Source organism: Pholcus phalangioides, unplaced genomic scaffold (assembly GCF_987345545.1).
Source record: "Pholcus phalangioides strain wild (caught in Gottingen) unplaced genomic scaffold, Ppha-v1.0 ptg000008l_1, whole genome shotgun sequence".
In the NCBI taxonomy this organism is placed as follows: Eukaryota; Metazoa; Arthropoda; class Arachnida; order Araneae; family Pholcidae; genus Pholcus; species Pholcus phalangioides.
In genome coordinates this window covers 57458137-57480070 of record NW_028301601.1, presented here as the reverse complement: position 1 = coordinate 57480070, position 21934 = coordinate 57458137, and the positions used below count along the sequence as shown (strand labels likewise).

The 21934-nt window shown below is 38.9% G+C and overlaps 1 non-coding gene across 1 annotated transcript; it reads right to left on the bottom strand.

Annotated features, from left to right (window-relative positions):
• Positions 1 to 5023: 5023 nt before the first annotated feature.
• Positions 5024 to 5095, bottom strand: TRNAA-GGC (transfer RNA alanine (anticodon GGC)). The gene has a single exon. It is a non-coding gene; the product is annotated as a tRNA-Ala (tRNA).
• Between the last annotated feature and the right edge of the window lie 16839 nt (positions 5096 to 21934).

The window sequence follows — 21934 nt, the reverse complement described above, 5'->3', positions numbered from 1 at the left end:
AATTTAAGAAATAAAAAGAGATGTAAGTTCAAAAGGACATGTGGTAAAGACAGTTTCGTGAATAAAAATGAAACTTAAAACGAAAAGTTTAATATATAACCTATAGAAGCACGCGCACGCAAATTCATACGTGTGGAAAGTGTGCCTAAGAAGGAGGAAAGAAAAACGGCTATGAAGCTGAAAAGAGGAGGGAAAATTTATACAGATAAATGGAAAAATTAATGCAGGACTTGATAGAAGTATGAAGAGAAAAGGAAGAGAAAATAACGAGATGCAAGACGAGTATGCCACACAAACTTTAAAGTACAAGAGAAAGACGAGATGAATGTAGAGAGAGAGAGAGAGAGAGACGAGAAAAATATAGATAGAGGTACAAGAGACAGGAAGGTAGAAGAATACAAGGAAAAATGTAAAAAAGACAAGAAAAAGTAGAGTAAGGCACAGCAAAACAGTAGAAGAGGCACAAAAGAAGAAATAGAAAAAAACACGGCAAAGAAATGGTAAAACATATGAAAAAGTTGAGAAATGTACAAAAAAAGTATAGAAATGCAAGAAATAAAAAAGTAGAGAAAGACATACGAGAGAGAAGTGGAGAAAAGCACAAGAAAGAAGTAGCGAAAAGACGAGAGAGAAGTAGAAAAGGCATGACAGAGAAGTTAAAAAAGATAACAGAGAGAGAAGTAGAAATGAAATCAGAGAGAGAGAGGTAAAGGCATGAGAGAGAGAGAGAGAGAAAGAAACAAGTGACACAAGAGAATGATGAAAGTGACGAAAGAGAAATATAGATAGTGATGCAAGAGATTATGAAAGTAGACAGAAGAAAGAAATAGAAGTAGCCGGAAGAAATATAGACGAGAGAAATAGAAGTAGACAGAAGAAACAAAAGAGAGTTCTAGAAAGGGAACGTGAAAGAGATGCAGAGAAAGAAATGAGGGTGAATTCGAAAAAATGACACAGAATAAATATAAGTAGAGACAGGGACGAAACTTTCATATTTGTGTTATTTTGCCACCCCCGCCGATTTAAAATTCAATAATTTTATAATGGTGTTCTTTGTTTTTACCTTAAATTTGCCGCAAAAAGCAGTTGCATTCTTAAGAGAGAAGTAGAAATAGATTTGAGAGAGAGAAATGAATAGAAATGCAGAGAGAGAGAGAGAGAGAGAGAGAGACAGAGAGACAGACAGAGAGAGAGAGACACACACACAGAGAGACAGAGAGAGAGAGAGAGAGAGAGAAGTGACACAAGACGAAAATAGAATACACGAGAAAGAATTTCAGACCAGACAAGTGAAACATATAGCAGAAAATCAGTTAAATTAGAAAAGGGATTACAGAGAGACTCAAGAGAAAAACAAAGAAAGAGAAGATTGCGACCAACACCAACATAGAAAAAGAGAAGTCGACAATATTTGTACAGATTCGACTTAAAAATTATATTAGGATCAAAGAAACGTTAGGACTGTTTTAATCTCGTTGTCTTTCTGCGCACGAGTCAGGGTTGATTAGACCAGGACCCATCATGTTCACACCTGCCTATCGAACAGAAAGTTGGTTCACCAATCACACAACAACAAATTCAAAGAATTTTACTATTATAATGCACAATTTCACTAAATACGTGAAAAAAAAAAAACTGAAAAAAAAATTCACGATCATTGAAATACGCGTAAGATACATGTAAAATGAAAATGCAGACAAATCGAGGAACAGATAAGTGATAAGAAACAAGGCAATGAAAAAGACGGCATAGACACGCTATCTCTGTCGTTTTCCCCAAACATAAGCATTAAATGAAATGGAGATAGAGATGCGTCGCAGAATCCAAGACAAATATATATAACAGAAATAAGAGATAATTCTCTGAGGAGATAATAAACAAATAAGTGACAACCACATTCAGCACAGGCTCGTTTTTTTATTATATTTTTCAAGACAATTTTCCTGTTGTGTATTTATTCGTATTAGAAATAATAACAAAGACATCGCTGAACTGAGATAGATGATAAGAAAGAGATAGAAGATAACACGAAACAGAATAATTTTTCTTCAAGAGATGCGAAACAAAAGACGATAAGAAAGAGCACGGAGATAATTAGAGGCAATACACGATGGAAGAGAACCGCAATGCGGTTTCTACTTTGTTGAACTGGAATAAGTGCATCACAAAACATCTATTTATTATACTCAAATGAAGGAAATAAGAAATTGAAATTCGGTCACTCAGAGACAATTGAGAATAACGATTATGAAAAATGAAAGAGAGAGGAGAAACAACAGACACAAAAGACAAGTTAGATGGGGGCTCAGAAACTTGCTCGAAGGATCTGGGCGGTGACCAATCAAATATGGTAAGAAGAAGAACGAATATAAGGGAGGATCAATTAATAACAATTTATCCTCCATTATAGGCTTTATCATATCATCTATACGTATCTTTGACTGTGGACTGCCCGTCAGGTTGACAAGGTAGAGCTCTTTTTTTGCTTACTTCTTTCTTTCCCCCTTTTGGTACATATGTTTCTTGGGTGTCTCTTAAGATGGAAGAGGAGAGCGAGAAGAAAATCGAAGACAAGTTTTGTCTGAACTGAAAGAAAAATAGAGAGAGAAAGGCCATGCATGCATGGGCTTGGCTACGAACAACAACAACTGCTCAGAAGGCGAACTAGTTTACCACATTTTGATTGTAATTTACGGTGCTGTTGTATAACATTCTTCTTTCGTTCCCTTTACCACGATGTACAGTTTCGCTGGCGAGATAACATCGTACTGAATATTCAATAAGGAAATCGGTCATTGGGATCGGCAACCAGTAACTCCAGTAGGAGCGCTTCCAGAAGAATACTAAAGAAAATCGCGCAACCGGATCACACAGCAGTGGTAAAGCAAATCATACCTAGTGGTACCAAGGAATGATAATAATGCGGCTATATACAGCAATACATTTTCATCAATCCTACTTATACATGATTCCCATTTTTTTTTTTTTTTCTTTTCCTCTCCAACTCTTGTGTTTTATGTGTGGGGAGTTGATGAGGTTCACCACACTCCTTGTCATTGTTCTGCTGTTGGGTTAAAAACTTCAAAGGAATCCAGCGGTGTCCCTTGTTTTTTATCGGGAAGACTGAGTGGTCAGGGACATTCGTAATGGTACTCTATGTATAATGACAGGTTACTGCTGGTAAAAGGTGTGAAAATCATCTCCGAGTGGGTTTGAAGGGTTTTTTTTATCTTCTTTTTCTCCCTTCACTGAAGAATTTCTGAAGGTGGGTGCGGTATCACTAGATTTCGGTTGGTTATGGTGATTTGGATTTGATGAAAATATGGACTATGGAAAAAATCTTTTAGGGATCATTACGACGATTTTTTATTGAGCTAACAAGACGGGTTCGGATCATGTCAAGTCGGTGAACAGAAACCACGAGGAAAATGGTGGGATCTAATTGGGTAATTGTATCATAATTTTGGAGGAAATACAAGGATGGGATCTTATTGTATCTCTCTGATGTATGTATACGCTGACTTTTATTGAGAGGGTAATGATGTGGAGACACGTGGAAGTCTTAAAAATTCGTCTTGGAGGAGCTAGACTATGAAGTATTTTGAACCTGGAATGTAACCCACCCTTCAGTTGGGCATTTATATTCCATTCTTAATGGACTGTATAAATGCCCGTAATGGACTGTATCAATATGCAGGTGTACTCGGGTTATCAGGAAAAAGAAAACCTCCCATTGTTAGTGAAAAATAAAAAAATAAAAAATTGTTTGAAATTACTCTTTTCACTACAGTGAACACAGGATTATACAAAACATTGGTCACACAACATGCGTGACAATGTTGTGCTCTTGGCTTTGAGTTTTGTATTCTTTTGTGTTTTTAAATACAAATGTTAAAGTTTTTTTCAACAAACGTTTTTGAATCGAAATAATATTGCTTTAAGCAATAATTATATATTTACTTATATATACTTCATTTATACACTATTATACTTTAATGGTAAAGATCACAGGTTAAAAAACAGTATTTCACGAGAAAGTATTATTAGAGCCTATGAGGCTCGTCACAAGTTTTTCAATTTAACAGTGCCTAGACAATGTCTCGAGCAAAAAAATGTTACGCAATATTTGAAGCAAGAGAATAACTTCCATCAATCACTCTAGCAATAACGTTTTAATCATTCAATTGATAAATTTTCGAACAATTTTGAATGCGATAAATTTTTTGCCACATTATCACACAGCAATTTCTTAAACAGTATAGGAACCGCAGAACATTTTTTGAAATCAATGTATCGCACAATAATTTTTTAAACAATGCATCAAGCAACAAATTTTCAAATAACGCTTGTCCTAATAAATTTTAATCCATGCATCAAGCAAAAAAAATTTGAATTATACTTAAAGTAATAAATTTTCAAATGATGCATCAATTCCAATTTATAGGGGAGAAAACCACTTCCAGCAACAATGCTTCTAGAAATAATGAACAATGCTTCAAGAAATAATGTTGGTTACAATGCTTCAAGAAATAATGTTGGTTACAATGCTTCAAGAAATAATGTTGGTTACAATGCTTCAAGAAATAATGTTGGTTACAATGCTTCAAGAAATAATGTTGGTTACAATGCTTCAAGAAATAATGTTGGTTACAATGCTTCAAGAAATAATGTTGGTTACAATGCTTCTAGCAATAAATTATCAAATTATATATCAAGTCGCAATTTTAAACAAAATAAGCCAATTACATACGGTGCTTTTAGCAATGATGTTGATAACAATGCTTGTAACGATTCTTAAATCAGATGTTTTTGAGCAACGACACTTCATAATAAATTGTTTAAATTCAGTTATGAGTAACTAACAAGGAGTTTTATGCGATACTTCAAGTAACGAGAAATTTTAAGCAATTCTTCAAGTAAAAGCAGATTCATATAGAAACGTCCTCTCCACTTGTCAATACAAGATTCATCGAAAGACTGGTTATTTGTGGAGATGAAGATTACAAGGAAGAAAATTCATCACGGCCCCCACGGGGACTCGAACCCCGGTCTCTCGCTTGCCGGACGAGCGCTCTACCATCTAAGCTATGGAAGCAGATAGAATGTTTCAACCTTGGAGCGTATATATATGTTGAAAGGCACCGTACATGGACGGCTAATCAACTAATAGCTCGTGAAATAATAATAACTAATAGCTCGTGAACGAGCTATTAGTTGATTGTTGACGCCGTCCATGTACGGTGCCTTTCAACATATATATACGCTCCAAGGTTGAAGTATTCTATCTGCTTCCATAGCTTAGACGGTAGAGCACTCGTCCGGCAAGCGAGAGACCGGGGTTCGAGTCTCCGTGGGGGGCCGTGATGAATTTTCTTCCTTGTAATCTTCATCTCCACAAATAACCAGTCTTCCGATGAATCTTGTAAAAGGAGATTCTTACTCAATGATTTCAAAATCACTCAGAATGTATATTACTTCACATCATATCTTCCGCAAGAAATTACGGAACTTTCCAAGACATTCTAGAAGACAAATAAATCACAGCAAAATTTTAAGTAATATTCATTTAAAAAAAAAACATACTAATATTCTGCAAAGAATCCTGAAAAAAAAAAAAGAAGAAAAGAAAAACCAAATATACACCATAACACACAAAAATATTTCTTCGACCATATACAGCCGAAAAAAAGTATAGAAAAACGAAAAAGAAATGTAGAATTCAGTATATAAAATAGACCATACGCGCGCTGTTTTTTCGACTTTTCATCTCCTCCGCTTTTCTTTCTCTTCTTTCTGTTCACTTCCAAGAAAGAAAAAAATTCTTTTCTTCTCCTTCTTTCTTTCTTTCTTCTCCAGTCATCATTCCACGCAACCGAATCAGACACACACAAAAAAAAAAAAAAAAAATAGAAGATAGAAAGAAAAGAAAGAAGAGAAGTAAGAAGTAACGACAAGCCACAAACGAAAACAGAAGTCCATTCAACAGCGAAAGCACGGCCCTGTCAGTCGAACGATCATCGAGAATAAAAGATGAAAAGATACTCAAAAAAACGAAAGAAAATTGTTCAGGATTTTCTTCCATAATGTTATAAAATATATGAGTCTAAAAAAAAATTTTTTATATATATATATATATATATGTATAATATATATAAAAAGACCAGAGGGTTTCCCCCTACCGTTTTTGCCGGGCGTGGTCCAACTGGCATCCTGGAATTACTCTGCAGTATCCCGCCGAGTCGCGAGCTAGTCCGACAGGTTAGGCCTAACATGGGGGCGACATGTTCTCGTAAACGTTTATTAAAAGAAAAGGTAGAAGAAAAATAATAATAATAAGGGAAGAAAAACGTCTGGCACGCGCTGGATCAATTCTTTCGCGTTTCTTTTTCGCCGAGGCGGTTTTTTTTTTTTTTTTTTATGAATAGTACATATAGGGCAGTTTCTTTTTTCGTTAGGCTCTTTCCAGGCCTCTATTTTTCTTTCTTTAGAGGCTGACCCTAACGAGTTCCTTTCGATGTGGCCCTGAAGCGTACATACGTTTTTCTATGGAGTGATTTATTTATTTGCATTTTTGATTGGTTTCTTTTTTTGAGGATTAATTCGTTTTTTTTGGAAGTGTTGGTTGTTATTTATTTTATTTTTTTGACGTATTTATTTTGTTCCGTTGGTTTTTATGAAATTTTGGAAATAACTTTTCTCGTTGGAAAAATAATGGAGGGTTGTCATGATGGTTTCTGATAAATTGTATCAAAAATGATTTTTATAAATTGATAAATATCGGAGAATGACGGAATTTATCTTTTAAATAGAATGTACAATCTTGTATGGATTTTGTTGAGTTATTACACTGTAAAAGTTTGATAAAATCCCTTTTATAAAATCTAACCAATGAGGTTATTGGTTAAATTCTAGAAAATGCCACCGGTGACCTTATTGGCTGCATTTTTAAAGTTTTATAAAAGGACTTTTACCAAACTTTTATAGTGTAATGCCGGCCTTATAAAAGGATTTTTTTATATACAAAGAATGAATTTAATTATTTCTTAAAAATAATACTTATTAAGATACATAAAATATGGATGATTCTGAATTTTTGTATAGTTTTTAATTGAGCATTTGATTTAAATTTATTGAACACATATTAATCAATAACATAAACGTTCGTTTAAAAAAGAAACGATAGAAGAAAATGATAAGATATGAAAAACGTCTGTCACGAACTGGATCGATTCTTTTATGTTGGGGCCGTTCAAGTATTACGTAAGCAAATTTTTAGCCATTTTTGACCCACTTCCCACCCCTTGTCAGCAAAATGCTAACCCCCCCCCCTTGTCAGCAAAATTTCGTCATCAGCTCTGCCCCTCTGAATCCTAACTCATATTTTCATAAAGGGTGGTTGCTGACGTAAGCATTATCCAAACCCCCCTCACATGGCCCCCACATCCTAGAGCAGGGCGCCCAGGCTGGGATCTTTTGCGGGCCCCTCCCCCCGACCACAGTTTCACGGGCCCCTTTATGATGAATTTATAGTGTGATAAAACAAAAAAATGGTGAAAATCGTCCCGGGCCCCAGGGCTGGAGCCTTGTCAGCCCACCCCCTTGTGGGGGCCATACCCCTCCCCCCTTGTCATCAAAAGTCAGCAAATCGGAAACCCCCCCCCCCCCCGTCGATGACGACGTAATACTTGAACGGCCCCGTTTTATTTATTTATTTATTATTTTTTTGTTCTTTTCTAAGACTTTTTTTTATTTTTATACCTTTTTTAAGGCCGGGATTACACTATATAAAAGAACACTTCTATAAAAGAACTTTTATAAAACTTGAAAAATGTAACCAATAAGAGCATTGGTAACACTCTAGCAAATGCAATCAGTCACCTCATAGCCTGTATTTTTTGAGTTTCATAAATGAAATTTTATGAAACTTTTATAGTGTAATTCCGGCCTTACTGAGGTATTTATTGACATAGGCCGGGATTACACAATAAAAATTTGGTGAAAGTCCTTTTATAAAACTCGAAAAGTGCTACTAATAAGATCATTGGTTGTATTTTCTAGAATGTAACCGGTACGACTACTTGTTGCATTTTCTTCAAGTTATATAAAAGAACTTTTATCAAACTTTTATTAGTGTAATCCCAACCTTACTGAGGTATTTATTGACATAGGCCGGGATTACACAATAAAAATTTGGTGAAAGTCCTTTTATAAAACTCGAAAAGTGCTACCAATAAGATCATTGGTTGTATTTTCTAGAATGTAACCAATAATATTACTGGTGGCATTTTTCAAGTTTTATAGAAGTACTTTTATAAAACTTTTATAGTGTAATCCCGGCCATGCTGAGTTATTTATAATTGTAAGAAGTCCTTTTTTAAAACTTGAAAAATGCAACCAATAAGGTCACCGGTCGCATTTTCTAGAATGTAACCAATAACGTTATAGGTTGGATTTTTAAAGTTTTATAAAAGTACTTCTACCAAACTTTTATAGTGTAATCTCGGCCTAAGACTTTTTTTTTATGAATAGTATAAGGTAGGCAGCCTTTTTTTTAAGACTTTCAAGCCGCATCAGATAACCCCCGGGGCCATATTTGGTCCACGGGCCAAGGGCTTTTATGCGATTTATCATTATATGGCTTAGAGGGTGGGTCGCAATGAATTTATTAGACATAAATTTTGAGTTCATAGCCTTAAAATAACATTGAAATTAACAGAAATTGATTATTGTTGAGGGAATTGATTGGGGGGGGGGAAGGCACGAGTGCCCCTATGCCCAGGGCCGTCTTAAGAGCAACATGGGCCCCCGGGCCAAGTGATTTTTCTGAGGCCCTATCAGGCAAATTCTCCAAAATTTGAACTAATTCTCATTTTTGTGAGGCCCCTCTTCTCCTGAGGCCCCCGGGCCGTGCCCGGGTGGGCCCATGCGTTAAGACGGCACTGCCTATGCCCCCCCCCCCCGTGTGTACGTGTCTGATCCCACCAATATGCGTTACGATTCAGAGGGGCAGAGCTGATGACGAAATTTTGCTGACAAGGGGACGGAGGGTCAAAATGGCTAAAAATTTGCTTACGTAATACTTGAACGGCCCCCTTATCACTCTAGAAACTGAGTGATAATCAAAATGATTTTTATTAAAGAAAGACAGCAAATCAACCATTTTTAATTGATCAATAAATTGTAGAGTTTATGTTTCTTAAAGACAATTCAATCAATAAATATCAACGTTTATTGAGAAAAAGGATAAATTATTTTTATGGCTACAATTCTAAGCCCGAGCCTGACTCGGGATGCCGTTTTTGTTCAAGGGAACTATGCCCGAGTCAGACTCGGGTTTAACTTTTAACTGTAGTAGCTATAAAATAACTGAAATATATGCACTGAAGAGCCAAAAAAACTGCATAATATCGTGTAGGGCCCCCGCGAGCCCGCAGAAGTGCCGCAACACGACGTGGCATGGACTCGACTAATGTCTGAAGTAGTGCTGGAGGTAATTGACAACATGAATCCTGCAGGGCTGTCCATAAATCCGTAGGAGTAACAGGGGGTGGAGATCTCTTCTGAACAGCACGTTGCAAGGCATCCCAGATATGTTCAATAATGTTCATGTCTGGGGATTTAGGTGGCCAGCGGTTTAAGTGTCTAAAGTCAGAAGAGTGTTCCTGTAGCCACTTTGTAGCAATTCTGGACGTGTCCTGCTGAAATTTTCCAAGTCCATCGGAACGCACAATGGACATGAATGGGTGCAGGTGATCAGAAAGGATGCTTACGTACCTGTCACCTGTCAGAGTCGTATCTAGACGTATCAGGGGTCCCATATCACGCCAACTCCACACGCCCCATACCATCACAGAGCCTCCAACAGCTTGAACAGGCCCCTGTTGACATGTAGGGTCCATGGACTCATGAGGTTGTCTCCATACCCGTACACGTCCATCAGCTCGAAGCAATTGGAACCGAAACTCGTCTGACCAGGCAACGTGTTTCCAGTCCTCAACATTCCAATGTCGGTGTTGTCGGGCCCAGGCGAGGCGTAAAGCTTTGTGTCGTGCAGTCATCAAGAGTGGGCCTTCGGCTCCGAAAGCCCATATCGATGATGTTTCGTTGAATGGTTCGCACGCTGACACTTGTTGATGGCCCAGTATTGAAATCTGCAGCAATTTGCGGAAGGGTTGCACGTCTGTCACGTTTAATGACTCTCGTCAGTCGTCGTTCTTGCGTGATCTTTTTCCGGCCGCAGCGATGTCGTAGATTTAATTTTTAACCGGATTCCCGATATTCACGGTACACTCGTGAAATGATCGTACGTGAAAATCCAAATTTCATCGCAGCGTCGTACTCTGACTGGTTCAATATCTCTTTATTTGCATACGCATGCCTGTACCAGTTTTTTTGGCTCTTCAGTTTACAAAATAATTTTTAAATATTGATACAGTATCGGAGGAGGATTGAATTGATCCAACAAATCGAACGTAAAATTTGTTTCTGGATTTTGTTCAATTTCAAGTATAAATAATCTAGAGTAATAATCTAGGAGTGATTAATTTATATAAATTTAATTAAATAAATAAATGATTGATTGATCAATAAATTGATGAGTTTAAATTTCTTAAAAATATATTAATCAATAACATAAACGCATCTTGTAAAAAAAGGATATAAAATAATGGGGAAAAAAAGACCCTCGATCGATTCTTTCCTTTCTCTATGCTTTTCTAAGACGTTTTTCTATGAATATACATTCATGCTGGGTAAGCCCCCCGCGCTTCACCACTTATCGTGGCTCCCCGTTCATCTGTTTTCCGCCCGTGGCCCTCCTAGAATATCCCAGAACCACAAGGGGGGGGGGGAGCGATATGGCCCTAGGTTGAGAACCACTGTGACAGACTACCACAGTAGGCCAAATTGTCAAATCACTAAAGGGAGATTTCCCAGAATGGATACCAACTTGGTTAGGCCTAGCAACTGCTGGATTCTTATCGGGGGAAAAAAGAAAGTAGTAAATTTTTTGTGGAGGAATCTCAAGTGGGAGATGAGACACGGGCATGGGGGATGCAGAAGAATTTCTGAAGTTCAAACTTTTCACCTAAACAAAACTTCTTTGAAGTGCTCAACTCAAGTAGCCGACGAATGACACTGTACACGAGGATCCACTTATGGTGGCACTTTCTTGTGAAGGGTCCTTTCCTCTCTCAATCTCCTCAGAAGAACAATATCATCGTCATAAAGTTGGGAAATCTTTATGGGGCCGAATCCCCTGGATTTTCGCGAGATTAGGAAAGATATATAAAAACGTAAACGGCATCAGTTACAAGTGCTCGTTGCCTGAATCAACTACCAGAGTGGTTAGTATGCGATGCAATCTCGTTGCGATGATCATAAATCTCTAATGATGCTATGTGTTGTTCTAATGAAAAACAAAAAAAATACAAATTCGGTTATAACGATACCCAGTGGCGTTTTATTTATACCAGAGCTTTTTTTTTTAACCGACACGATCATATTAGGCGAAGGCCTCCGCGCGAAGCTCGTGACGTCACTGAAGAAGGTCATCTCACCTACAGACATTGGATTCACCACAAAAAAGGGTATGAGTTACTTATGAGTTACTTACCCCGACCCGGCGAATGTGATTCGCCATACGGGGGTTCCGTATGGCGAAAAGGGTATAGCTGGTGCATGCGTCGGCTATAGACGGTGTTGACTTTGACGAGCTATAGCTCAGAGCGGCAAAATTTGAAGGATATTAGTGGTCAAAAAAGTTTGTAGAGTTGAGGGAAAGCCGGCAAAATTTGTAAAAGTCTCAATAAATCCGTCTCTGCCTAGACTGCAAGTGACTAGGTTAGTGAGTGACCAAAAGAGTGGCCTAGAGAGTTTGCAAGCACTTGAGTGAGCAAAAGAGTGACGTAGAGAGTGAGCAAACTTGTGAATGACTAAAAGAGTGATACACAGAACAAGAGACCACAGGACCTAGTTAGTGACTTAGGTGAAAGCATGTGAATGACCAAAATACTGACCTAGAGCATGATGTGTAAACATGCAAATTGATTAAAAGAGTGACCCATAAAGCAAGGAACCATTTCTGTGAGTGACCAAAAGAGTGACCTATAAAGTGACATATCAGTGACCAAAAGAATGATCTAGAGCTTGTGCAAATGAACAAAACAGTGTGCAAGCATGTGAGTGACAAAAACAGTGTGAAAGCACGCGAGTGACTAAAAGAGTGATTTAGGGAGTGTGTGAGCATGGGAGTGATCGAAAGAGTGACTCAGATAGTTGTACTTGTGGAAGGGGTGGGGAGGAAGCCAAGCGGGATATAGCACAGGGTGGCGAATTCGAGTGAAGAGTAGTTAAGAATATTAGACTAGAATGGAAGAAGGGAGTCAAAATTCGTGTTGCCCACAGGCGACAAAACCATAAATGTGCCTCTGACAATACGTTGGATATAACGTCAGTAATTTGCAGTCTAGGCTGATTCTCATAGAGAATAATGTTAAGGAGCTTCGCTTATAACGTCGAACCAGGAACTCAAATACAACGACCCATCTGCCCCCGCTTTCGCTTCCTTTTTTTTACGGCGTTTTCCCAAGAAATTCCCTGAATCATCACATTAAAGCAGGCGTCTTCACCCCGTTGCTCACGAGCACCACGGTGCTCCCTGAAGCACCCAGAGTACTCGATGTTTGTGTCCCATTCGGTGCTCGCGAGCATTTGATCAACGTTTTAATTAAATACCTCGTACAAATCGCATTCAATGATTGGAATCATCCGGATTTCACGCATTCGTATGTCAAACTTGTCGCGAGGGTGCTCTTCTTTCGATGATGGGTACAGGCAGTGCTCGTGACTAGAAATAGGTTGAAGACTTCTGCATTAAAGAATACAAGTTCAACTCGTGGCTCTAAGAGTCATGATGTAGCCTGCGACAAATGACCAAATCACTCAAATGACCCACAAAGGTTATTAAATCACTTAGTGGTCCGTGGCACCATTCCAGATGCCTTTAGTTGATCGCGGCACATTTCCTGATCATTTAAGCTGCTAACGGTACTTATACAGATGACTTAAGAGACCCAAGTGTATGTTCAAATCGCTTGAATGATCACCAAGCACATTTCCAAATCACTCTAGTGACCCGCGATACACCTCCACTACACTCAAGTGGCACATAGTACATTTGCAAATTACGTAAATGGCTGACCAGTACATTTCCAGATCACTCGGGCGGCATACTTCAAGATCATTTGAGTGAGCTAAATACATTTATTGACCACCTAAGCCAGTAATACATTTAGAATTTATTTAAGCGGCTCGCGTTATTTTTATGGATCACTCAAGTGAATATTTTGGCACATTTCCAGATCTCTCAAGGGACCCGCTGAACAATTTCAGATCACCTGAGGGACTTGTGGCACAATTTTAGATCACTCGAGTGGCTGGAGGCACATTTCCAGATAACTCAAGTGGCCTGCCCTAAAATGTGGCTCTCAGAGTCATATGTGGCCACGACATATTACCGAACTACTTAAATGGCTCCACAAAAGACTTTCAACTCACTTAAGCGGTCCGCGGTACATTTCCAGATGATTTAAGCTGCCAACGGTACACATCCGAGCACTTGAGCGACCTACGGCAAACCCATAGTTCACTTAAGTGACTGCATTTGAAGATCACTTAAGTGGCTGGCAGCGTATTTCCAGATCAAATCACTCGAGTGGGCCCACGGAACGCTTCCAGATCACTTGAGTGGCTCGCATCTCACCAACAGATCTCTTAACAGCGGCCCGCGACTTTTTTAAAGATCACTTCAGTGGCTCTTTGCACATTTCAAGATCATTCAAGTGACACGAAGTGCATTTCTAGACCACTCAAGCGGCCCGTGGCACACTTTCAGATCGCCTGAGCGGATCGAGGTACCTTTACAAACCAATGAAATAAACCATGACACGTTTCCAAACCAATAGAGGGGCCCGCACTCTCCAACACCCTTGCTCTAAGGGTTATTTATGAGTAAAGTCCGGATTATATGTAAATGCATACGAACGTAGGCATCTGCATATTTTGGCCTTTTTTTAGCATTAATGCATAGGGGCCGTTCAAGTATTACGTCATCATCGATAGGGGGGGGGGGGTTTCCGGATTTGCTGACTTTTGATGACATGGGGGGGGGGGGTTTGGATAATGGTTACGTCATCAACCACCCTTTATGGAAATATGAGTTGGATTCAGAGGGGCAGAGCTGATGACGAAATTTTGCTGACAAGTGGGGGGGGGGGCCTCAAAAATGGCTAAAAATTTGCTTACGTAATACTTGAACGGCCCCATATACCACTCATTTAAATGCATATAATCCGGGCTCTATTTATGTGCGATATTTGGCAATTTCTTTGTCAGTTGGCGATATTTGGCAATTTCTTTGTCAGTTGGCGATACTTTTTCGACGGGAATAAGAGACATCTCGAAATACGACCCATATTTTCGTTGATCAAATACATGGTCACCAGGGGCGTAGCCAGAAATTTCGTTCGGGGGGGGGGGAACCACTTTCATTTTGGGGGGGGGACCAAAGTGACAGAACAATGGATTTGGCCATCTTTTTCCCTTTTTTCGGTCATTTTCTCACATTTCGGGGGGGGGGGGGAACGAGACCCCCAAGTCCCCCCCCCCGCTACGCCCTTGATGGTCACCCTCCCTAACCGCAATGAAATAAAAACTTCATGACACAACTTCGGTTAGAACTACAAAGATCCGTAGAATGTTCGAGTGTTGTTATAACCGAGTTCGACTGTGTTAACGGAGAAGCCTGATCATATATGAAGCGCCATCCCTCTTAACTTTTAAGGATAAGCTTTGAATATATCCGCCGATTTCATTCCGTACTCAAGGTAAACAAAGTGATGCGTATTTCAAGGAAATCACCATAGACAGCTGTCGCATTCGAATCTGATGCTAAGAGGATACATTTTACTCAACAGTTATCTTTCATCTGAATTGTGAAGGAAACAAAAATAATAGATTTTAGCTAAAGAATTCTTATTCTTCTTTATCATCGGTGGTTTGAAATTAATTAATTCAGTTATGATCCGAGAATCGTAGAGGAAATGTCATAAAGGCACTGGTAGCGGTCTCCGGGGAGTTATTTACCATAAGGTGATGAGTAGAGCCCGGATTATATGCACTGAAAATACAAAATGTGCGCTTAAAATACGAAAATCTGCACTTAAAAGGCCAAACTATGCACTGAAAATACAAAATGTGCGCTTAAAATACAAAATGTGCGCTTAAAATACAAAATCTGAACTTAAAAGGCCAAAATATGCACTGAAAATCCCAAAATCTGCACTTAAAAGGCCAAAATATGCACTGAAAATCCCAAAATATGCACTGAAAATACAAAATGTGCGCTTAAAATACGAAAATCTGCACTTAAAAGGCCAAAATATGCACTGAAATACAAAACGTGCGCTTAAAATACGAAAATCTGCACTTAAAAGGCCAAACTATGCACTGAAAATACAAAATGTGCGCTTAAAATACGAAAATCTGCACTTAAAAGGCCAAAATATGCACTGAAAATCCCAAAATATGCATTAAACACCCCAGAGTATGCATGCCGGTTTTACACTATAAAAAAGTTTGATAAAATCCCTTTTATAAAACTTAAAAAATCCAGCCAATAAGATCATAATTACATTCGAGCATATGTAACCGATCAGCTTATTCGTTGTATTTTTCCAAGTTTTATACAAAAACTTTTACAAAACTTTTATAGCGTAATCCCGGCCTTACAATTAATACTAAATATGTATTAATTCACTAAATTTCACCTGCGGGGAAAAAAAACCGTTGTTACGAAAATATTAAGAACAATATTCGTTTGAAAACTTATAAAAAAAATTGAGTGAGTTTAAATAAACCTTCAAAAATATGCACCTATACTAAAAATTGTTTGATTTTATGCATTTATATGCATTAATGCTGAAAAAGGCCAAAATATGCAAATGCATATGCCCATATGCATTTGCATATAATCCGGGCTGTAGTGATGAGTTACGGCGGAACCTGGGTCCTTACATGTCACTCGGTTATACGACTTTCACGTTTATATGACGTTTGACTTCGGTAGCAATTGGTTCCTATACATTTTAATGTTGAACTAATTCATTTATTCGACTCAGAAACCTCAATTATCCGATTCCAATACCCCAGGGTGACTATGGATACTCTGGTGCCCACCAGGTTCACACTGGTGTCCGAGAACGACTGTAAAACTACTTCATGGTCGTAAAAAAATGCCATTTGGCAATAAATACGGACAAAAGTGTCCGCTACCCAGTGAAAAATTGCGAGTTCGCCCCCAGGCACTTTAAGGTTTAGGGCTCTCAGGGCTAGAAAACCGATTACAGTGGATCCCGCTCATAACGTTTTTCAAAAAAGCGTCATGAATAAACGTTGTAAGCGAGGAAACGCTTCAAACAGGAAATCTTAATGAGAATTTGGTAGAGTTAGGACCAACGAAATAAGTCCTACTAAGCGGGAAAACGTTGTGAGCGGGAACGTTATAAGCGGGACCGACTGTATCTATCCCGGCCCTCACACTTAGAGGTTCTCTACCTTGGACTGAATTTTAAGCTATTGCTTTGTTAAGAAGTTGAAGTCAAAAATGTAATCAAAAAAATTTTCATCTCCTTTTGCGGCCCCAAAAATTTAGCGGCCCGGTGCGGTCGCCCCCTTCGCACCTGCCTAAGTCCATCCCTGGCCGTAACAGTTCTTCTCGCTTACTGTCACCGCAAAAGCCATAAATTTCAAGGCGATTGTTGACGTATACGAAAATAGCCAGTGAGAGGGCTAATGGCCATTTAGAGCGGACGCTTGAGTGATTTGTTTATCGATCGATTCTGAGATTACGCAGATGCGGCGAGCCCCCACCCCCCACACCCCCAGAAAAAACAGGTTTCAATTATTTTGACGGCCATATGTCCTTTCAGAATTTCTTTTCTCCTCCCAAAGTTTTCAGCGTTATCCTCAGTGGGTACGAAAGTCCACACGCGCTGTAAGCGTTTGGAGGGTACAGGTCTGCCGTTATAAAACAGATGTGCGGCACACTTACCCAGTAAGTTCTTGCGTGCTTTGCTTGATGGCTGCGTCAAATCCCCCGTTCATAATGCCCACAAAACGAATAGCGCTTTCTCAAAAAAAAAAAAAAAAAAATGGAAATTTTGAACAATTTTTACAAGAGTTTTAAATTAATGGCGAAAAGTTGATGATGTTGCAAAACATTTGAATACCCCAGTGTCAACTTCGGAAACGATTGTAAATCAGAGGAACAAAATCAAAGACCAACACCTGCTTGTTGCAAATCATGTACTGCCGAAAAATGATGGGAAATTTTTCCTAAAGTAGAGAAGATTTTGTTGCAATTTTTTTACCAAATGCCGTACCGCAAAAAGGTGACGTTCCACTAAATTTTACTTCTTTAAGTGATTTGAAATTCGATTAAATTTTTTTTCAACTTGCGTAAGATTGAAATGATGTACTGTATATATATTTATAACAGAATTGTAGATGCAATTAAACACATTTAGTTTTATAATAATTTTTGTATGTCTATGGGTAGTCATTTTTTTTTAAAGTTTCAATTATTCGACTTACATATTTAGACGACATTTTGACTCGATCTCTTGAACGTCGTATAAACGAGATTCCACTTTCTGTCATTTTCTTTCAACCCGAGCGCATCTCCGGTCTATCGCCATGGGCAATTTACTACCTGGTGAGTTTGTGCCGGAAGTGTGTGTGTGTGTGTGTGTGTACCTAACAGTCTGAGTGCGTATTTAGAGTTTGGTCTGGTTTTTTCAGTGCTGCCATCTATATTTCAGAAGTGAAGTGTAATGAATGAATATTTGTAATGTTTGTAGGTGGGGTTATACCAGATCCGAAAACTGAGGAGGACGTCTGCGCATGCACCCTCGGTGACGTTACTTATCCCAATTTCCCAATAGATGGCATCGCTATTCTGACCAATATATAAAACCGGTCACAACAATATGAGCCGATATTGCCATATGGCGATGTGGCCTGGGTATCATTCGGTTTGACGGTCACAACAATAAGTTTTCCCAACTCTAACACAGAACCGCTAAAAACGGCAGAAAGAGAAAAATGTTGGGGTTTTTGAACGGCTATTGGTGATCGCGCGTGCGGGAAAAAACCACAAAAACACTCATATCGATGAAGAAATATGTGTTTTAAAGTGGAGAGAAAAACTTTCCTCGTGAAAAATAATTCCGGAAAAAGGACGAATAAATGATGAATTTCCCGAAAACGTAGGAGGACGCTTGAAATGACATAAAAAAGGAGGACATATCCTCCTAAAGCAGGACGGTTGGTAACCGTATTGTAGTTCTTTTGCTCTCTCGCTGTCTTGCCCTGTCTGTCCAACAAAAAATTGTAACAGTTGGGAAATAATCGTTGTTTGTTAGTTTTTGCTGTTTTTTTTCTTCCAACTTGCCCTCGATTTTGGAATTCAAATATCTCCGCGAATATTGCACTTAGAAAAGTGGAAATTTTCTACTGTCCTCAGGAGGGAGACAAAGCAACAGCTTTCTAATTGCACTCTAGAAACTGTTACAAAGTGATTTCTGGAAGCATTTTTGGAATTTTTCAACAACCATACCTATAGGACGAACGGCTGAACAGATAAAAGCCGAATTTTGCGTTACAGGACCCTGTATATACAGAGATCTTCAACCTTTTCCCAGTCACGAGTACTTCCTGTACCCGTCATCAAAATGGGAGCACCCTTACGGCAAGTTCAACATACGAATGCACGAAATTACGATGATTTCAATCCTTGAGTGAAATTTTTGCAGAGTGTATTAATTGGAACGTTTGTCAAATACTCGTTAGCACGAAATCGGACGCGATAATTAAGCACTCTAGGTACTTCAGGGAGCAGCACCGCGGTACTCGCGAGCATTGCCTACCGTATAATCAGCGGAAAACCATAAATAAGCTGAATTGTATAGTATTGCCATAACAGAATTTTACCACAACAACTTAAACCGAGTATCAAACTGAACCTGATACCGAAGCTTGAACTAAACCTGAAGAGAAAAAAAGTGCTAGTAGTGACCTGTATTTATTTAAGTGTGCGGAAGCCCAGGGTCTGAATTGAGTATGTCAGCGTCAGCCAGAAGGGGGGATGTCGAGAGAAAGGTATCTTGTCCTCTTCGGGAAAACTCCTAATTGGACTGTCACGGACTTGACGACGAACAACTTCCATCATCGTCCCTTTTCTAGAGTCTTATCACCCTTAGTTCTTCACTGCCTGACTTCCGGAAGGATTTATATTGGGGTGTCCGTCAGCACTTTTACTGCGTGGATGGGAAATGTTCCGACGACCCTTGACAAAAAAATGCCTTGTACTCGATACGCTCGAGAACCTAGAACACGGTGAGAGTAAAGTTGAAGAAAAACATTGTAGAAATCTGTTTATAGTATTGAACTCTCTCAACAAGAGAAGGCTGCTATTGAATCCTTAAAAAAAGAAAGGATTACCACAATAAGTTAGCTAACGCCGCAGCGTTTCTCAACCTGTTGTCCGTGGCGATGGCATAGGCCGAGGGTTCTTAACCTATCGGTCGCGATCCAAGCATGGGAAGGGGGGCTTTCAAGATGGGTCGTACAAACCCACTTGCAGCCAGGGATTCTCGAGCTATGACTCACGGCACAAACTTTATTCGCGGAGGCTTCCGAGAGAATTTGTTCAAATCTATATGCAGCCAGGGATTCTTGAGCTATGGGTCACACGATCCGAATTGGATTCACAGGGCTTCCGAAATGGGTCGTACAAATCCACTTACAGGCAGATTCTTAACCTAATTCATTTGATCATTTTTATCGCACTACGGTCATTTTCTGCACACGAGGGCTAATTAGACCGGGACCTACAATTTATTGCCGATTCCGAACGGCACGCTTGTTTTTTTATTCTTGTCGAAGGGTTGGTGCGCTAACACCTCGATGGGGGAATTCTTGCGGTAGCAATTTTTTCCTGCGGTTTTGTCGCCGCTTTTGTTGTACCCCCGTTTCAGGAATTTTTTCTGATAAGGACGAACCAGGTATCGAACTCGCGACACCTCTAAACATCCTTTGGTACTTTAGGCGAGCATCTCATCGACCTGGGCTACCGCGCCCAAAATCTAAATGCGGAGAGAAATTTTATCCACGAGAATCGAAGAATCTATAACCCAGTGTGGCACAAAATCTTCTCCACAGGAATCAAAATTCTAACGAGGCACAAAATTTTCTCCCCAAAATTGAAAGTAAAGTGAAACCTCAATATAATGACTTTCAACGTATAAAAAAAAAAATATCGTTGTAAAGAAGTTATTGCTATATCGAGATGTAACATTATGTTACGCATCGCTTTCTTGTACTTACACAGAAAATATATATCGTGCCGCCCCCCCCCCCACACTCCTCCTGGCCCATTTCATTGCCCACTTTGGGAAACACTGGTTTAAATAGTGTAACTCCCAATGTTATTAAATATCTTCGAAAGGTGATTTGGAGTAAAATAAAATATGTATTTTATATATATATAATATTTTATAAGCAGTTCCAAAATCTCTTCAAAAAATATCGTTATAGAGGGATTTGTTGTACAAAAGGATATCGTTGTATGGAGAAAAGTTTTACATTACATTATAAGAAATTTTAAACAAGATTTGAAAAATATATCGCTGTAGAGAGAGTTGTCATATTGAGTATTTCTACAACTAGGTTTCACTGTATTTCATGTGGCACCCATTCATGGTGGCACCATGCATGGGCACTAGGATTTTTACCGCCCGGGGTGAACAACAAGATTCAGCCGCCCGGTACAAACATTTGCCGCCCCCACAACACTTTAAAATTCAATAATTTCGTAATGGTGTTCTTTGTCCCCACCTAAAACTGCCGCCCGGGGCAGTTGCCCCCCCCCCGTCCCCTTCTAGTTACGACCCTACCCTGCCCTGCTATAGTACGCTTATTTACAACATTCGATTTTTATAGTATTAGATAATAATTCGGTGTTGAAACCTCTTTATAAGAAGCAAGTATTTAGAATTTTTCAATATCTTCCCCCCATGAAATTTAACCATTTCGCGTTGGTTCAAACGTACCGAGAATTTAAGCGAAACCTCAAAATTCTAGCTCGAAGCTACTTTCAGCGCCAATGCCTAGATGTTTCGCCAATTGTATGAAACCCGGAACCTAATCTCTTAATGTTCTTGTTGGGGGTGGAAGCAAGAGAGTCCCAGTCACGAGCTTTAGCACGGGGTGGGGCCTTACTGGATATGTATGTGCGCGTATATATATATATAATATGAAATTCCACAACATCCATCTTTGTCGATATTATGTAATGGTAGCGGGGGCAGAAACCGAGCCTAAATATGAAGCTACCCGAAATCCGGGTTCGGACCTCTCGGCGGTTACTTTTCTTCATTTTTTTTTTTTATTGTAGGACTGAAAGTAAGAACACGGAAGCGAAGATAATAGCACAGTGTAGTCATCATCATCATCATCATCATCATAAAAAAACTACAATTTTTTTCTCTTTTTTTTGTGGAATTTCCCAAGAATTTCCCCCGAGGATATTCAAAAGACGAAAAAATTTGGTACAATAAAGCACCATTCTTCTCTGTATTGTCTTGTGATATCGCGAAAATAATCGGTGCAGTAATATATAGTGTGGTGAAATCTCAAGACAAATGGAAATACAGTGAAAATTCTTTTCTTAAACAGAAATTTCTTTTACGTAAAAATTACACTGTGATTTGAAGAAAAATTCAAAAAAATTGACGTTTTTATTTAATATGTAATTTTTGTATTTTATTTTTGACTTTTAAAAACTCCGTAATTGATGAGAAATCAATTTCAGTGA